The 20,160-nt window shown below is 42.1% G+C and overlaps 1 non-coding gene across 1 annotated transcript; it reads left to right on the top strand.

Annotated features, from left to right (window-relative positions):
• Window positions 1-18,768: 18,768 nt before the first annotated feature.
• Window positions 18,769-18,841, top strand: TRNAT-UGU (transfer RNA threonine (anticodon UGU)). The gene has a single exon. It is a non-coding gene; the product is annotated as a tRNA-Thr (tRNA).
• The last annotated feature ends 1,319 nt before the right edge of the window (window positions 18,842-20,160 follow it).

Here is a 20,160-nt window from a genome sequence, read left to right as displayed (position 1 = left end):
TTGCCTGCCCACTTTAACTTTTTTTCCAGTAGGATGAGATATGTGTGTGGGTAGGGTGTTAGAGTTATTAGGAAATTTCCAAAAGCATGTATTTTAGCTAGTTTCTCAAAGCTGTTCCCTTTCATTGAGTCATATTTGTACTTCACCACTAGTTTTACTTCATTTTGGGATGGGAGGGCTTGTTTACTGATTAGGACCATGGATGGTAGAAGAAGAGACATGAACATCCTGCAGTGTATGCCAGCTAAAAAATAGTAAGCTAGTTTATTTAGTTGCAACTGTGAACCACAAGTGGAAGCTGAGCATCTGGCAAGCTGCACCTCAGAAAAATTAAGGAAGATGAGCCATTGGGGAAAATTTGACTCAGAAATGTTAATGTTAGGTTATATCATGCCAGACTGTAGAATTTTGATAGTGACCCTCATACTACTAAGATCACTGGCAAGCACTAGCTCTTCTGAAAACTTCCCACTAGGTTAAATAAAACCCAGTTACAACTAACTGTACATCATTAAAGTTCTACGATTTATTTCACATCAATTTTAGAAACCAAATGAACTGGAAAAGAAAAAGGAGAAAAAAATATTTGAGAGTAGCTTAATACAAAACGGAACGTTATAATAGGTTTGTTGTTGTAGAACAATCATTTGTTGTTTAGAACATTTATTATTCATATACTCTTATGACAGCTATTCATATAAAGAAATACTTTTTGCCAAGACAGCAATACATTTACATGATTTATGTAATCGTGTTGGAAATTACTAACTCAAACTACACAAAACTTAGCAAGTGAAAAGCTGACCCATTAAGCTTTGAGAATATTGCTATTGGTTTCATTAGAATCAAGATTTCACTCTCATTTTTTAATCTCTGACATACTCTGGTAAAACTGTTAATTTTCATATATGATTGCCCTGTGCTACACTAATAATTTTCTAGCTCATAGGCAACTGTCACAGTAGTACAAAGGATTGACTATTTTTAGCAAAACAGAATCATAAAATTTTTTGGACATTTTGGTTATTGTAGTAGTCTTTAAAGAACTCAGTGATGATTCAGTTGGAATGAAGCTGCAGTTCTCAGGTAATGTGTATTTTGTGGTGCATGACACTTGCTTTTATTAGCATGTTTGGTTCCTTCATAGTGGGTCTGTGAGCCATTTGTATGAATCAGTGAGGTCCTCTACTACAGTATTGGAGCATGTCTGTTTATAGCAATATGCAAATCCAATTCCCTAACACCAACAGAATTAAAAGAAATGTCAATTTAAAAACAATTAAAAATAGTGTAAGTGATGAAGAGAACTGGTGCAAGTGAACATGAACGGTAGGAATAAATGCAGGGGGAAGGTCAGGCTGTTTCTTCCTCAGAAGCAGTAGCCTAGTGTCCATCAGGCTACTGAGTGCTGGCTCATTACATCAGGAAACATCATGCTCCTACTGCAGTCTCTACAAAATACGGTGGATTTAAATCTCTTATTTCTCATTCTCCAACTATATCTTGTTCCTTGCTTCTGCCTCATTTCCTTGTATTATGCTGCCCTTACCACACTTCATGTGCTAGCTGCTGCTATCAGCAGCTGCAACGGCAGCAGCTCCAGTGTCTGCGAGGCCACATCCCTCTCTGGAGTAGATTTCTTAGTGCTAAGTATTTTACAGCTATGAAAGGAACCTTTCCTCCACACTTCCCTCCTCATCCAAACCAATGCTCTCATCTCCTCCTACTCCCAATCTTTGTTCTTTCAACTTATATATTCTTCTTGTGTATTATTTTCCCCGATTTCTGTTTGCAAGCTTTTGTTGAGCTCCGTCTTATCACTGAGAACCACTTTTGTCCTCCATCAGTAGTCAAAGGTGGGTTTCAGGTTCCTAATGGCAGCTATCAAGTGCTATTGTAATCTGATGAGCTGAGAGATACTACCTGGCCCCACATTTGCTGCTCTAAAAGGATGTAGGTTGCCTGCAAAACCTGTGTCATATTGGCTATCATCTTCTGAATGTCTCAGATTTCTGAAGGGTTTTGAAGTGGCACTAGACTTCTATGTTTAAGCACCTAAATACCTCCCAAGGTGTCGTCCCTTTTTCCTCCAGATCCCTTGTAATAATTTGTTTCCTCCAAGACCTCATAATTTTACCATATCCAGTATTGTTCACAACCATATAATGGACAAGGTCTCCGGATGATAGAAACTCTTGTTGTTCAACAAAGTCATGGAAGCTGGAAGATCTGGAGCCAAGGTACATGGGCAAATTACACCAGCTGATGGCATGCTCTGCTGTGGTAATGTGTGCATCTTCTCCTGCTTATAGATTTCTTGTGGATGTCTTAAGAACAGGATCTTTGGAATGAGAATGGTTTTCCCAGTACAGAGCAGTACTTCATGGTGTGAGTAAAAGCAAATGTGAAGTACATCCCCCAAAGGCCTGCCTAATTACACTAGTCAATTTTCACATCGCTTATTTGTCTCTGTGGCTTGCTTGGCCATTCAGTAATACTTTGGAGGTTATATTATCCATTTCAAAATCAAGGACAGTGTTCACATTGCCTTGAATGGGAGCAGGCCTGGATTTCAACAGGACATATAAATTATATATAACAAGAGCCTTTTGATAGTTTTCCAAATTCTTCCATTCATTTCAGAATTGGCTATGCTGTACTTTATCAAGAGGCAAGTGCCAAAGCACATCAGATTTGGTCAGCCTTTTCAAAGAAAATGTTGACTTGGAGATCAAGTATTACATTTGTACATTAACTAGTAAATACAGGTGTTATGGAGCCATATATTTTCACATCTCTTGTATAAATTATCCTTTCCCAGTAACTGTGTATATTAATGGAATATGTTGTACTAAAACACATGATCATATGTTGTATATTACATCATGTACTTATCTCCATAGATCAAGCATTTTTCAGCAGGATATTTAAAGGCAGGCAAGAGGCAAATAAGAGGCATGTTACTGCTGTACTATAGAAGTTTGTATGCTTCGTACACCACAGGAAGATCGCTTTAGGGCATTTCCAGATTCTTCCCAATCGCATATGGGAGTATCTTCCACTACGTACTTCGTCTCTCTTGTGAAAGCCAAATTCTTTCTTTAGCCTTTACCTGTGGCGTCATAAAAATTGCCCTGGCCATCTCCCCGCACCAAGCCTATCTGCGGCTAAAAATGTCACAGAAACAAAACGTGCTGCTCATCCTTTTGGGGAAAAGAGATACCATTGATTAATAGGAATATCTCTATCATCTCTATGTTGTAAGACCTTTGAAGAATGGCCTGTCATTTGTTATATGTGTACAGCATTTAGCACAGGGGGGCTGGCCTACTGGAGGCCCAGAGGTGGTATTGCAATACAAATGTTAGCTGTGCAGGTCTGTGGTAAAATGATAAACTGCACAGCCATGTGGTATCATTTATCATACAGCCTTCACTTCAACATACAAAGCATGAAATATAATAGTTTATAAAGATGTATATTACTTTTTCTTCTTCCTTTTTCCTCTTCTTTAAGGGTGTATTTCATAGGAAGCCATAGTAAATTGTGACTAAGAGTTAGAAGAAAGCACTGTTAGAAAACAGGGCTGCACAAAGAGTGCAGAAAACAAATACTTTATATACGTTCAAAAATACTAGAACACTTATAAAAACTTTGCTAGAGAAGACTGAAAAATACCTGATTATAATCTCCTGCCCTCAGTCTATGATGATGCTGACAAAGTAATGTTCAAAACTTAAATATTTGTCTGTGGTGTTTGAGGTTTTTTAACTAGCAGCTTTCCAAGTGCACTACAATTTATATCTATGTTTGGTATTTAGTCATTGGAGAAAGTAAACTGCATTTAACAGTCTTACCTATTCCTCATGTATCTACTTGGCAGACCAACTGGCATTGTGTATCTGCCCATAGCCAAAGAGATCCTCTTGCCCTATCATCAACCCTGTCATCAAAGCCAAAAAAAAGGCAACCTCCCCCAACCAAAAGTCAGGGCTGTAGTGACAGCAGTGTCTAGGAGAGCGGGAAAGGGCCCAGATGGCCCAGAAATGCAAAAAGAAGGTCTGTGAATGAAACCAGAGAGGAAGCAGGAGAAGAGAGATCATGAAAGAGGCTGAAGGGTGGATCAGGATCTACAACAGGATGGAAAAAGCAGGGCTGAGACTTCAGGTGAGGAACAGGGGTAAAGGAGGCAGACTCCCACAGACCTGAGCCTGCAAAGGTCTTCAGCTCTCACTACATCTGTCTCCCTCTGGGGAAGTGTCGCCACTCCTGCCTGTGATCTCCTCAGTCTCTGGGACGGTGTGTGGCTGGGAGCTTCCAGCTGCTTCTCACGCCCGCCACTTATTAGACTTCTAAATGCAATATGCTTTGTGTTACCTAGCTGTAATTTGTTAAAAAGTTATAAAGAATTTTATCACTATAAAGGAAAACTTTAGCTGTACAGTTGAAAGGCTTGTTTCAAATGTGAGTATTTCACATGAAAGAATTTCTCTTGCTTCAAACCATTTGCATTTTCCTTACATGTTATTGATCTGATTGAACAGTTCTCAGATCAAAAGCACGTTGCTAAACGAGCAGCCAAGGTGGCAACATGCAAAGTGGGCAGCTGTTAAGAGAGCAGCTTAAATAATTGCTCAAGGATTTATTTGGTAGTGTGATTAATGGTTATGGAAATATTTGACATGATACCAAAGAGTAGCATGCAATGATTGATGGGGAAATTGTATAAGGCCAAGCTCAGACTCCAGAATATGGGAAGCTGTAATATAACTTGTGATGATGGTACATGTGGTGGTTATTTATCAGGAAATTTTGGGTTTCATACTTGCCTTCCTATAGGAAATCAAATTGCAAAATATATTGTATGTAATATTTCTCTTGTAGTGACATTAAGGAAAAAACTCTTATTAATTGTGTATTGTAATAGTAGGACCTATTCAAAGGGACATCCTCATCTTTCTTTAAAACTTTTTAAAAACCTGCACAAAATTTGCTGGAAATTCACACTGCTGTTGTAGTTAACACCTAAGAGATCTATGAGTAACATGTTGAAGGAGAAAAAGGCCTGTTTGTGAAGTTGACAGTAGCTTGCACAGGTAATTTTTCCCTGTTTCTTTTTTCTTTCTTCCAGCAGGCAGCAGCAGCGTAATGCAGGAGGTAGGAAGGCAGAGCAGGGAACTGGAGGCTAGTGTTACCCTGTGGAAAATATATTGCAACTTCTTGTATTTCCTTCTCTGCTGAGAGTGGTATGGGATTCCTCTTCACTTTGCTCCAGCAGGTGACTCAAATCCTCCCCTTCCTTCCAAACCTCTTGTTTAAGAACTTACAAATAAAATCATATATTTAAAAAATAAATAAAAGCAATCCCCTGAAATATTAGCAGACAAATTTAATACTAGAGGCAAAACTAGTCAGTGGAAAGCTCGATGTGAAATCCCTAACCTGGGGAAATGGAGTGCAAAATTGTTACTGACGATGCTTGGGAAGGGTTCCACGCTGGTCCTTTCTTCTTTCCTTCCCCCCCCCTCCCGATTCTATTTACAATAGTGGATATATTTGTATACAAATAGGATCCAACATGGGATTTGAGAGAGTTTCTGCAGCTTTGTATGCCAGAGATTTGACTGCAATAAATGAAAGGACACCACCCGCAAAAATTTTAGTTGGGTTTCAGTAAGTGACAGACACTAGGCCCAGAGCTACAAGTCCTGCCATTAGGCTGTTGTGGTATGGCAACAATTGTAATAGCTTTGAAAACAGAGTGATGTTGGTAGAGCTATTTGAACGAAAACATCGTTGCTCATGTCTGCAAAGCAGACAGAGAGCTCTGAAAAGAAATGTCTATATTTGAAACCTTGGAAATGTTGTTAGTCTCTTTATGGCTGTGAGACAACAAGTAGTGATGGTGTAGGATTTGGGAGAAATTATCAGATACCAGAAAATGTGGTATTTTAAAGCCATAAACTAGCTTGCAAGCCTTAAGTGTTAGTATTAATGAGATTACAGTTTTAGTGAAGAGCTTTCAAAACAAAAGGAAAGAGGTAGGTTTGAGTGTCTGTCAGGCTGAGCTCAGAGAGCTGTCATCAGTGGTGCAGTCTAGTTGGAGGCCTATGGCTAGTGGAGTTCCCCAGGGATCAGTACTGGGTCCCATCCTGTTCAACTTTTTTATCAATGACCTGGATGAGGGGACAGCGTGCCTCCTCAGCAAGTCTGCGGATGATACCAAGCTGGGAGGAGTGGCTGATATACCTGAGGGCTGTGCTGACATTCAGAGAGACCTGGACAGGCTGGAGAGTTGGGAGGGAGAAGAACGTCATGAGGTTCAACAAGGACAAGTACAGAATCCTGCACCTAGGGAGAAATAACCCCATGCACCAGTACATGCTGGAGGCTGACCTGCTGGAGAGCAGCTCTGCAGAGAAGGACCTGGGAGTGCTGGTGGACGACAAGTTAACCATGAACCAGCAATGGGCCCTTGTGGCCAGGAAGGCCAATGGTATCCTGGGGTGCATTAGGAAGAGTGTGGCCAGCAGGTTGAGGGAGGTGATCCTGCCCCTCTACTCAGCCCTGCTGAGGCTTCATCTGGAGTCCTGTGTCCAGTTCTGGGCTCCCCACTACAAGAGAGACATGGAGCTACTGGAGAGAGTCCAGCGTAGGGCTACAAAGATGATCAGAGGGCTGGAGCACCTGCCCTATGAGGAACAGCTGTGAGAGCTGGGCCTCTTCAGCCTGGGGAAGAGAAGACTGAGGGGGAATCTTATCAATGTGTATGAGTACCTGAAAGGAGGGTGTTAATGGGATGAGGCTAAACTCTTTTCAGTTGTCCCATGCAAAAGAACTAGAAGTAATGGGCAGAAATTGAAGCACAGGAAGTTCTGCCTGAAGGTGAGGGGGAATTTCTTCACAGTGAGAGTGACACAGCACTGGAACAGGCTGCCCAGAGAGGTTGTGGAGTCTCCTTCTCTGGAGATATTGAAAACCCACCTGGATGCAACCCTGTCTAACATGCTCTAGGTGACCCTGCTTGAGCAGGGGGGTTGGACTAGATGATCTCCAGAGGTCCCTTCCAACCTTACTGATTCTGTGATGCTGTGGGACTGCTTTGTTTGCAATGTTTTCTTGGTGCTATTAGAGCACAGGATTGTGTGACGTGTGAAAACCACAATATTTAATTACACTAATGCTGAAACACCCTAAAATATTGTCTCTTTTTTCCTTTCATCACAAATATCACCTATTCCATTACTCTTTACCACTGGAATCTCTACTGCAGCCCTTTCACACCAGCTCTCTAGCACCCTTCTGAGAGCTCTTTTCAGGTAATTGCAAATAAGGGTTTGCTTGCCATTTCAGCCATACCACTTCTAACTTGTGGCCTGCAAATACTGCATGGCAAGGACAGTGTCTGCCCATGAGCCTCCATATGCTGCAGTCATGATGTTAGAAAAAATAAACTATAATTTATAACCTCACACACATCTGGAAAGAAAAAAAGAGTTGTGTGTTTTTGTTTTATCCGTTTTATCTTCTCTGAGCAAAGATTTGTTGTTATAGGATTTCTCATGATTATCAGACTGCTGGCACTGCCTCTTTTTTCTAATTTTATTTATAACCAGCATCAAATCTGGGCTAGTCTTACCTGGCTTCTGTAACATACCAAGATAAATTCTATGGAACATTGAAATTTCCGCTGTGGAATCTTTTAAAACAAAACAAAACAAAACAAAACAAAAAAAAAAAAAAAAAAAGAAAAAAATATTTTATTGATTTAAATGTGATCAGGACAATATTGTTTATCTATTTTGATATTGCATTTATTTTAAAATATGTTGTTGACTGTTCTTCTGATCATTTGATTTCTCATTATTTTTTTCGCACTGCAATCTGACAACATGAACCTGCACAGTAGCAATTTGGAAAGTATGTTAATACCACTAAAAATTGTGTATGGGTCAGCTGAGACTTTACACATCAGAGGTAGGGTGTGAATGCTTATGCTGTTTGTTGTCTGCAGCTGCTGACTGGTCGGGACTCTGTCCTTTCTTGCCCCCTGCCAAGACCATGTCTCATTTCTGGCCAGCCCATAAGAGTTCCAGGTTCGCGAGATCCCCGGCACACACTGGTAGCACACAGCCGTGCTTCCAGGTTTCCTTTGACACCCAGCAACTGACTCGGGAAATGGCTCCTCTTCTGCCTGGCTCCTGGGCTGCTCCCTCACCTGCCTGACAGCTCGGTGAGCAGGCAGCCAAAGTGACTTTTCAGGCCACACATCTTCCTGGCTGTGGATATTTGGTTCTTCCATAAAGAAACCTTTACATCTTTCATGGCGAATTTTGTCACTCCATTTTATATTTCTACTTGAGAATTTAATTTTTTTTATTTAGTTATCTGAAAGTAGTTATTTAGCTGCAGGACAGTAATTCAGGTAAGAAAGAATGAACGATGAAATTTTTCATCTGTGGCTCCAGCTTTAAGCTCAGGTTAAACTATTCTTGCTGTTTCTCGTTATTGCAATCAAATTATTAGTAAAAATATTAACTAGGGTAATTCAAAACAGTGTAAATGACTGATTAATACTGTAGGCATTATAAGATCCCAGTAACTCAAGCTAAAAATGAATATGATTTTTTTTCCCTGTGAGGTACACTGGAAAGGTATATGAACTAGTAATGAAATAGGGAGCATTTGGAAGGCGGTGAAGTTGGTAGAGAAAGTGTGATTCTGCTTTCACAAAACATTAGGGTAGGTACCTAATGAACGTACCTAATTTCTGCTGGTGCCTATGACCAGAGGTGCTTTAGTGCTGGCAAGCTTCAGAAGCTGGATATGTAAGATCACACACAGTAGGTTGCCCTCAGGTTTCACAAACAGGGATTCCTTTGTATTTCTGGCCTGGTAAGTTATTTGATAGCTATATAGATCCTACTATATAGCTCCAACAGCAGCAGCTGTTTTTCTCTTTAAAATATAGCTGGAGAAGGAATCAGCAGTGGCACACATTTTCTGCAGTAGCTTAGTCTCTCTGTCAGAAAATCCACAGAAATGCAGGCAAATTCCTCAGCTCGAGGTGTTCAACATGCACTTTCCATTGCCCCACGAAGTCCTTTCTTCTAAGCTACAGTCTATTGCGAGGTAGAAGCATTCTTCGGATTTTCTGTTGAAATTACTCCAATGTACATGAAATAATTTATAGTTCATTACAACAGGTTAGCAAGTCGACAGGTTGGCCTAAAATGTGAGGTTTTTGCTTACGTCTCCAGTCCTTATCTAAGCTCTGTTCACCTTGTAAAGCATCCACCCCGAAGTAGCCTATAGCCACGTTACTATGGTAGGAGACAGAGGCTGTAACTGTAAATCCTAACTAGAAAGGACATAATTAAGACTGTTGCAGAGCCAGATGTCAAAATATCCTGTTGTGCTAAGCAGTCCCTACCGTAGCGACTTGCCTGCTAGATGTTGCAAATGCTGCTGGGAAACGCTGAATTCTGACCCTGCTGTTGTGTGGTTTCTGTTTCAGAAGGTGCACTCTTGAAATACAGGAGTTGCGACAGTGAATGATAAGCACTGAAGTCTCCTCCTAGATCTTGGCTTTGGTGGCTTAATCTTTCGTGTTTCCCCAAGCTAGATCTGGTTCCTGTGGGGGAAAGACAGAGGAGGTGGCATTGCAGGACAGTATTGCTCTCATATTTGCTTTTTGAATAGGCTTTTGTCATTAGTGCTGTCACATGCCTGGAAATTCACTTAAAGAACATTTGAAGGAGAACCTCTTTCCACACACTCAAACACACACAAGTAAAGTTTTTTTGATGACGCTTTCAGATAAACAGCTATAGCAAAGCCTAGCTTCATTTTATCTCCATAGCTAGCTCCAGGAAATCAGTGCTTCCGCCTGCAGCCCAAACAACTCACTTTGCTGCCAAGTGCCATCTCAAAAAGAGGAACAATATAAACTAATTTCATACCTATTCAGTTCAATAATAGGCATTGTTCTAACTATACCTCCAGTGATAAGAGACAGAACAGCTTGTTTTCTATTGCTAAGCAACTGTTAAAACAGTGTGCAGAATTCAGCCAGCTGTAATGGGCTGATAGGAATCAGCTTCTGAAGTTCTTGTTTGCATTCTGAAGTCAACAATAATTGTAGTTCTCTATTAACATTCATTTTAAGATGGTTTATGGCTACACCAGATTCAATCAGGCTCTGTCTTAATGGTATTCTGAATGGTCTGCGCTCCCTTAAAGAAATATTTAGCCATAATACATTACTTGGCTTTAATCCACTTGTTTTGATATAATGATGAAGTGGCGTAAAAGGTAATATGGGAAAAATAGGGTAATATGAAAAACTCCTTACAAGTGAAAGCTGATAGTACGCATAGTACCAAGTTGCAGGCAGAGAGTTTGAAGTATTTAGTTAGGGTACCACAAATCACAATATATTATTTTTGTCTGAGATGCAAAGACATCTGCAAAACCTTCTACATTTTGAAAACTGGAATCCAGAGAAGACTAGTGAAAGGCTAAGTGCATTAACCCCTGGGAATTTTTCCAGCCATAATTTATGAGTTCCTTTTAGTCATTTGCATGCATCCTTCAGGAGGAGGGACTTTCTGGTCTGGATCATGCCTTGAAGAGATAAGGAATGGGCAAATGTACAAATGCAAAATACAAAATGTTGCAGAAGGGCATGCTGCATTCGTAAACAATTCCTTGTAGCTGTGGAGTGATTCCTGTAGCCTAAAAGGAGACCACATTACAGTGACAGGATGATATCTCTTCCGAAGCTCCTGTTAGTAGAGCTGGTCACATAAGCAGAGGAACTGAAGGCTTACTGCTGCTGGACTTCGGATTCTGCGCTTGTATCCAGTGCTGCTTTCACAGGTGTGTAAACACATGATTAATGCCTATGCACATATGGAATCCTATCACATCCAGTAGAACCACTACAGTTCCCTGTTAAGTGAATGCTTAAATGCTCTGTTGGCACAGGCTGAGAAAATCAGCACCTTGTCAGGTGGAGCCCATGCAGGTGAAACAGCATTGCCTTACTTAACCCACTGTACCTCACATCCTGACTTACAAAATGCAACAGCAGAAGAGTAAATGTTTCAGGTAAGGACTTCAGCCTGCTGCCTAGCACAACACAAAGCAATTTCTAAACGCAGGAGTAAAAAGTTGAGCTCTTCCCTCCACGCAGCTTACAGCAATGTCCGAATCACCCCAGAACATGGAAAAACTGCAGGCAGGGCAGACACCAACTGACCTTTCCTCTTACAGCCCCTCCCCTACAGGATACAGCCCCCTCTTCCCCGCTCAGGATATAAACCCAGAAAACACCTTAAAGCTGTTACTGAAAGCAGTGCTCTTACTTGTTTGCATGAGACAAATGTGACTGAAAAATTAGATCGTTTTCTGCACAAGCTTTACAGGACCAGCCACCTTCCTTGCTGGTACTGGTAAGACTGCCTGCTTGTGGAATCATTAAAAGGATGTTTGCACCCTCTAGTGTATAAGAATTCACAAGAAATCGGATTCTTGATCTGAATGAGTATGTTTAATATTAAACCACAATAAAATCTCCTTGTTACAATGTTAACATCTTCAGGAGAAAGGAGTGTAGATGCTAAGTTCATGCTGGCTGTAATACCTTACACTCCTATATTCAAGAATTGTAGAACTTGAAAACAGGTTCTACTGAGTTGGAAAAACACTGGAACAACATATCAGGAACTTGGAGAAAGAAATACTATTAAAATACTATTAAAAATTTTAATTAAAATTAAAATTACATCTCTTTTCCTTCCTTTATCGATATGTTGCAAAAATCCCTGTTCAAAATGGCTTCCAACCTCATGAAACCTCTTCAAGTGTGTTTTTCTATACAAAGTGCAGCCTGGGACTATTGTAGATCTATAAAATGAGTACCTCATCACAAATAGAGCATCCATCACAATACCTGACATAATACTGCCACAGTACCAACAATTATATGTATATAATTGCTACTTTTGTGGCAACATTAATAGGAAAGAGCATCCTTTTACCCACTACTAGGGTTGCAGTGATGTACCTTGGAGGGGCAGCACGAGGAAAACTCTGCTGCTCTCTGGAGATGTCACTGACTCTGCAGATTGCCTGCTTTGCTCTTATAGGTCAGGTCTTAGAAGCCCCTGGGTATCTCCAAATACACTGTGCACATATAGTTATGGTAATAGCAGAGAAAATGAGATCCCAGCAGAGAATGTGATAAAGTGTGCAGGTACAAGGAAGTGCAGGGGATTGGGTGCTTGCAGTGGGGATGCAGAAGGAATTATCTTCTGTGGGCTTGGATCTATAGATGGAGAGAGACTTTTATCTGCCTTTTTGTTTTGACAGAAGAATTTGCTGTGCTAGTTGAAATGGCTTTGAACTCTGAGCATGTACTAAAGAGGTCCTAGAGCTTTTGAAAAGCTTTTAAAAAAAATCAGAACTGAAAACAGTAATATAAGGCAAAATGACTCATCAAATACTTTTAAATCTTTGGTTAATTTTTAAATTAAAATTCCAACTCCCTCCAGTGATATCTGGAATGTAACATGGTCTGGTATGTGCTTTTTGGCTGACTGTCAGCAATAGCTTTCATGGACAGACGCTGATCTGACCAAATTACATATACATGAACATATCATTACATATACATATACATTACATATCATATCTCATGATTTTCCCTGCCTCTATTGAAAACAGGATTTAACCATATCCCCTGAAGTGTATGCAACCCAACCACTGCAGCATGGCAAGTGCCTGAGAACCAGAAAAATGATACTGGCAAGGCGGAAAGTGGTCTGTTTTTATTATCCAAGCAGAATTAAATGAAAAAAGCATTATGCAGCAAACTGCATAAATGATGAAAATTAGATTAGATTTTCTTTACTTTCATAAGCTAAGTAGTTTCTAATAAAAAACATATTCTAAAACATGACTTTCAGCCAATAGTATTTACCATATTAAAAACAGGCTGATTTTATTTACTGTATAATGCTTAATTGCCCCTCCAAGCCACTTTATTCTGTAATTTTAAATGAATTCTTTGGGCTTTTTTCTAAACAAGAAAAGTGCCTTCTTGACACAATAGCCTCTAATAACTCACATGGAAGATACTGGCAGAAGCTGCAATGACTTTTTGTCAGGTATTCTTTTCTTCCAGAAGAATGGAGTCATCACGATATTACTGCAACGTTCTTTCTATCATTTGTGTAATAGAATCAGAGTAAATAATACCATATAATACACGAAAAGCACAAGCACAATGCTGGTAAGTGTCCCAAAAGGGTTACATCTCAAGGCTCAATAGTACTACTATGATATAAGCTACATGAACTACTGAGAAATGTTATAAAAAATGAGAATATGTTAAAAATATTATAGCAACCAGAAAATTATACTGTTATGTGCAGGTGCCAGTTTAAAAGCAAGCACCCACCCATATTTGGAAAACTGAATTGACTGATATACTTTAGAAGCTGCTATTTGCAAGCTGCTTTTTAAAATTAAAAAGTCACATTTTTCCATATAAGTTAGTTTCTTTTCTGAGCCTTTTTCCCCCACTTTCATAACTACATATCCAAGATGGATTTTTGTTAGACAAATTTTCAGTTGGAAAACTACCAAAGTTTATAAACTCTTCATTGTAATTAAAAAAGTGTAGACATATTTCTCCTTTGTAAGGACAGATGGAAAAATGCTATCTATTTCCTCTTCAGATTTCATGCTAGTGTTAATACCAGTTCTCTAATCCTCCCAGTGGCCCATGAATATAGGACTGCTGTTCCTGGTTATAGGCCATAGAAATAGTGACCTTCCTGATGTGGTTCAGATGCAGCTGAACTTGGTGATGGTGAAGTCACCACTCTCACAGATTGTTTGAAATGATTTGGAGGGATTTTAATTTACAGGAGATATTGCCATGGGCATTAAGCAGGCAGGAACAGGAGACTCCTTCAAGTCTCAAGAAATGGCCAAAGCGAGCTCTTGAATTTTTTCTCCCAAACAGAGTTGTGATGTTTTAGTAAGAGAATATGGAGAAATGTGCTGTTGGTACAGCACATGTCTGAGGGACAAAAAGCTTTCATTTTCAGGGCTCCTAAACTAGAATAGTCTCAGGACTTGAAATTAGCCATCAAAAAGCAAGGTGGATGGGAAACAAAAAGAATCATGCTATAAAAAGAAATCTGGTATAAGCAAGAGATATGTTAGCAATGTAGCTGGGGAAGCTTTCTCCTAGAAAAAAGCTGCCAGTCAGACTTGTCATTTTTCACAGGGGAATGTCAATATAAAATGTAGGTAAAGAAGAGTGATATGCTGTTCTCAAGGGGATACAGCAGGAAGCAACCGAAGGAGAGGACAATATGCTATTTTCCTACACTCAATAGTGAAAATAACTCAAGAATTCAGAGGTGAATCAAAAGGCTACTTAAAAACACTTTAAAAACTCAACTCAGTGTTAGATAGAAGTTCTTCTTAAACTTGTTCTTCACAGCTGTTGCCATTCTGCTTATGGCCATGTGATATGGCTTGCAACGAAATATATTGGGTATGTTGAAGTCTGATATAAACTGAAATGAGATTTTTCCTTCTGGGATCTCAAAGATTGCCATCCATCTCTGGATTTCCAATTATGCCCAATCGTGTTTCCATAAGAAAGGTGTAGTGAGTTACTTCTGCTCCTTAAAATACTGTACTTTGCAAATTTAAAATTACAGATGAGACAGGTCTCTGCATTTATATTATAGTCACAACTGCCTGAAATTATTTCAAGGTTTTGTTTTATTTCTTCCTTTAAGGAAAGCTAGCTGTATTCTATTGTAATATACTGGGTTGGTGAGGTACTGTATTTCACTTAATACCTCATTCTTCCCCTCTTTGAATGTCTAATGTGATATTTTTTATGAATTTTATGGTATTTGTACATTGGCAGACTTTTTTTCCTCCTTCAAGTAAGCTGAAGGATTTTAGCTTTTGCAAAGACATTAATATTCGGTCCTATTTCCCAGCAGCCTCACATGGTTATTATTCCAAGAGGCATCACCTTAAAGTCTTGGAGAGAAAGCATTACAGCTAATGCAGTTTGGCAAGTCAGTGTAATATTCACTGCATTACCTTGACATGGTTTAATGGCATGAGCAGCATGCACTCTGTGTTAGAGAAAATTACCTGTTGACCCTCGCTGTAGCTTAATGCCTGTTCTTAACTGGATAGCTATGAAATGGTTTGGAAAATCTTATATGAACTCTGCTCTCCTCCTGCTCTGTCCCACAGGGAACTCATTTCCTATCAGTTTGTCCATTAAAAAAAGCCCAGCTTCAGCATTTTCATTTGATAAAATATTATTTCATACACACAACATAGTTGCCAGTGAGCCTTCTTCCTGGCCTACCTTCCTAATGAAAAGAAAAACCAAAAATGAGAGTTAACACAGAAAGAAAGAAATAGAGGGAAATGCAAAAGGATGGGGTTTTTTTAGCCTGATGGAAAACAAAGATACTGTAGCACTCCCATTGCAAGAAGTAGTCTTAGACCACTCAGGGGAAATTCTTTCTTACCTTGGGAAAAAGACTAGCACAGCAAACACACAGGTGATCTTTATACCTGTGTAATGTGAGAGAACTGAACTTTATCCCTCTGGATGAATAAATAGATTAATTGTGAGTGACAGGTGGAAAATGAATTTTGTGTTCTTGAAAGACACTGGATGATACCAAAATCCTCTGCTGATTCACAGAACAGGCAGGTCCTCTTCCAAGCACTTCACCTCTGACCAAGGGACCAAATCTGCGAGCAGTGTTGTCAGTGTGCAGGGCCATAGACCAATTTCATCCTTGGCTTGTCTGCTCAGGCTGCCCCACTGCTGGCTCCCAAAGTGTGCACAGCTTCAGAGATACAACCACCAAGCCTGCTGCACTAAGAGCTGCTTCCGGCTTACTTCAGTGTGATTTAAGAGGATCTTTGGCAGGGGAGGTCTTTGGAGCCTCACATGCTCAACATACAACTCATTCCTTTGCACTTTGTCTCCTGTCAAGGTGACCCAGCATCCAGGCATTCGCGTCGTGGCTCCAACAGCCGCCTTCTGCTGTGGCACTCACTGGCACACCACCTCCGGCGCCGGAGGTGCTGCCGTGGGATGCCGTCTCACAGGAACATGCTGTCAGGCGCTGCTCCCCTTGCCAAGCGCCTCCTGCAGCAGATCTTACCCCCTGCTATGACCCGGTGAGGTCAGAAGCAGGACCACATCTCAGTCCAAGGCAGCTGTGTCTGTCGTGTGGCTGGATGTCTCCAGTCTTGGGCCTAAGGCTTCTCAGAGCTTGAAAGGTGTGAGCTGAGGCTGCAGACACAATAACGGTTAGCATGCGACTCATGTACGGGGATGCTATTTTTGCAGTATGTTGCACTCATTAAGCAGGAGTGTCAGTGCCTGAAGTAGATGGAAAACAGTGAAGAGTCAGGTCCTCAGTCTCTCTCTTTGATGTCTTAGGTAGCATGAAAAGCAGCCTGTGCCACTGTTCTGGTACAGTGACATTAAAAATATAAAAATAAGAGAGAGAAACCATCTGCTGTAAAGAAGATCCCTGTAATTTGGCTGGGATCCTGATCCACAAAGCTACTTTTCTGCTTTCTCCCATTAGCTCCAACTGCAATATGTGCTGTACCAGATTACTCATCAGGCCAGAATATTAACATTTACATTATTATTTTGGGGCCCTTAAAACGAAGAGCTCTAATAGAAAAATCTTTTCAATCCTTTCATATGCAATCCTACCATTTTGAACTGACAAAAATAAATGCAATGAACCTTCAGTGATATTGCACCATACAAAAAGGTTATTAAAAATGCATTTGAAGGACTAGCTTTGTCAATACTAATGCGCTGAAGAAACGAAGGTTGCCCAGCTCAGGCGGTGATGCACAGACTTAGTGAGGCAGTGATTACTGCAATAATAGATTTTGATCGCTTAAGTTAGACATGCATTTTCAGGCTTCATATGCAAAAGAATTGCTCTATCTTATAAAAAGATGGGATACTCGGTAACATTGAGGTGAAATATGAAGAATATATGTTTTAAAGGACTATTGGATCTGCTCTGAAAATGTGTTTGAAAGTTGTGTGTGGGGAAGTAAAATACAGGAGTGGTGAGGATTGAGAGAGCAGTTACAGATTATTAATAGGAATGCAAATGATTTTTTTTTATTTGTTGATTTTTATTTTCACTGTAGTCAGAGCATTTTTAGAGATAATCTGTACATTCCCTAAAGTGATTTGAACATGGCCACAAAGTGCAAGTGCATGAACATTTTAAACATAATTAGCTCCACTTTGAGAAATGGGCCCATTCTCTAATCTTGAATTGAGGCATCTTTGACCATCCTGCTCACTTTTGGGCTAAGTAACTGCTATCAAGATTCAGTATTCATACCATGACATTTTGATGCATTTGTTGACCAAAGGAAAACCAGTCAACCTTGTTTTATTCCTGTAAACGAGCCTGTCATAAAGACAGCATAGATGGAAAAAGTCTGAGTTTTAAATCCCTACTTTCAATCATTTAAGATGCCAAAAAGAGAAGCAAGAATTGTTTTTTAACTATCATTGTGTTTTCTCCTGACAACACTCCCTTCGAAGAACGCAGAAAAAATGTCACTCCTCTCACCGACACGTGCTGCCACTTTCAGCTTTGTTCTCCTCGGGTATCATAGCCGACGTGTTTTCTGGAGGGGTTGAGAGAAGGTTGGACATCTTCCGCTCCAGCCGCCAGTCACCGCTGAGGCGAGGACGCAGGGCCGGCCACCTCAGCCGGGCCGACAGCTTTTACGGAGCTCTTGTGCGGTCGCGTCTTTGCAATTCTCCCCTCTCCCGTGCCCTGAAGAAAGCATCGGTTGCATTCTGTGTGGCTCGTTTCACCATGCAACCGTCTGCTTTTCCCAGGTCAGCTGAAGTGGTGCTTAAATATACTGCAGAGTTTTCAGGCGTTGGTGCGCCTGCATGGCAACCTTCGGCGGGGTGTTCACCAACCACCCCCAATCTCGTGGAGACGGGTGCCTGGCAGCTCAGGCTGAGTGTGAAAAGGGATGCACAGGACAAAACTGAAAATCCTTTAAAAGGTAATGGCCGTTTTTTCTGTTTTCCAGTGTGAAAAACAAAAAAAACACGTCAGTGTTATCTTGGTAGTGACTGGTCTATACCGCTGTGTTTACTACGCGCACACACACGTATTTACACGTCCTGTGCTCCCGCCGCGGACCCCGGCAGCCACGGCCCGAGAGCGGCGGCCTTGACACCGCGCCACGGCGGCGGGGTGCCGGCGGCGGCGGCCCGCGGCCCGGCCCGGCGCCCGGCCCTGCCCCGCCCCGCGCCGCCGCCCGCGGCTCCGCGCCCCGAGCGGGGCCACCCGCCGCCGAGGCCGCCGCCGCAGGCCGCGCCGGCGTGGCGGCAGCGCCCCCTGGCGGCCCGGCGGCGGCGGGGCCGGGGGCGGGCGGGGGCCGCGCTCCGCCGCGTCCGCGGGCGGGGAGCCGCCTGGTTTCGGCCGGGCGAGGAGCGGCGCTGGCTGCGCGCGGCGCTTTCGGCCCCGCAGCCGGCGGGCTGCGGCCGCGCAGCCGAGCCGCTTCCCGCTGCAGCCTGAGCGGGGCGGCGGGGGCGGCCGCGACGCTCCCGAGGGCCCCGGCGGCGGAGGCGGGCCCAGGCTTGGGCCGGGCGCGGCGGCTTAGGGAGCTCTCGCGACTACTGGTAGCGGCGGCTCCATAGCTCAGTGGTTAGAGCACTGGTCTTGTAAACCAGGGGTCGCGAGTTCGATCCTCGCTGGGGCCTTGGTGTCCTTTTAATCGCTTACCTCTCATTGAACCGCTTGGAGCACGGCAATGAGCGTAATTTTGGGGCTAGTGGTAGTTTCGGGTGTTTTATTCATGCTCACAGAGCTTTCGTGCAGACTTCGTGGATTTTGTTATTAAGAGAAGCATTCAGGAAGCGGTTTTGATAAAATCCGAGGGTTAACGGGGAGGCTGCTTACCTAACTAACATGTGGCTTCGTGGTGCACGGGCAGCGTGCAGGGGGACCAACACCCTTCAACACCTTTTTGAAAGCAGCATGGGCACAGCCAAATGAATACTTGTGCAGCTCACATCACAGTTCCCCTGATGGGTGCTTTGGCAAAATGCTGTTAAGGGGTTTAAAAGGAACAAATTGCCCCTGAGTGGCAAATAAACTGGTCAGGATTATCTGACTCTTCACAGCTTATCAGGGAAGCAGAGCTGTTGGTTTTATTTCAGTGCCGGAGGCTGGACAGAGAATGTCTAATAATTCTTTGGCCTGCTCTTTTATTTTATTTATTTATTTATTTATTTATTTATTTATTTTTGCTTCTGGGTTATAGAAAGAGCCAAAAAACTCAGCTCTGCACAAATCCTCTTGAGCACCACACTTTAAAGATATGCATTAATTTTTTTAAGGAAAAAACCTATGAGCAAGGCATGCAGTGTCTAGCATTGCAAACATCACATCAGTCATCATTACCAACATCAAGCAGGAGAATTTATATCTACGTTTTGGCAAGGGAGAGGGCCAACACGTACAGCACACGTGTTGCAAGGTTTCGAACCATGGCGTAGTTACTGAAAACACACGCAAATGGTGGAGGCTGTGGCTTGGTGCGTCTGCGGTGGGGCGCTGCAGACAGCCCTGAACCCCTCCGGCCGGCACGCGGCACGACAGCTTCTGTCCAGCATCCCTTCTCCGCTGAGAGCAGATCGAAGCTGTGATAACATTGCTGCGAGGGGATGGACGTGGCGGTTTTTCCTTAGGGCAGGACACATGCTATACCACGAGGCCCAATGAGTCCTAAGAGCCCTTGAATTTGCTGCATTTCGGGGTTATTATACAGTTTGCTTGGAATTTGTTCATAGTATTGGCTGCCTGTCTTGTCCAGGAAAATAGCGCTTTGTCCTAATCTCAGTGTTATCAGTTGACTAACAAAATAAACCAAGTCCTCCATGGTTCGGTGGTCATCCTTGAAGCAGGTCCTCGGAGGTGGGGACAAAAGCTGTCTTGTGAGAGGCTCTGTTTTCTCCGGGGACTGGCCAAAGCCTTGGCACAATGTGGCTCCAGGCCTGATGTGGACGGGGAGCTGGGT

This window comes from Rhea pennata, chromosome 5 (assembly GCF_028389875.1).
Source record: "Rhea pennata isolate bPtePen1 chromosome 5, bPtePen1.pri, whole genome shotgun sequence".
Classification (NCBI taxonomy): domain Eukaryota; kingdom Metazoa; phylum Chordata; class Aves; order Rheiformes; family Rheidae; genus Rhea; species Rhea pennata.
This window is presented reverse-complemented; position numbering and strand designations above follow the sequence as displayed.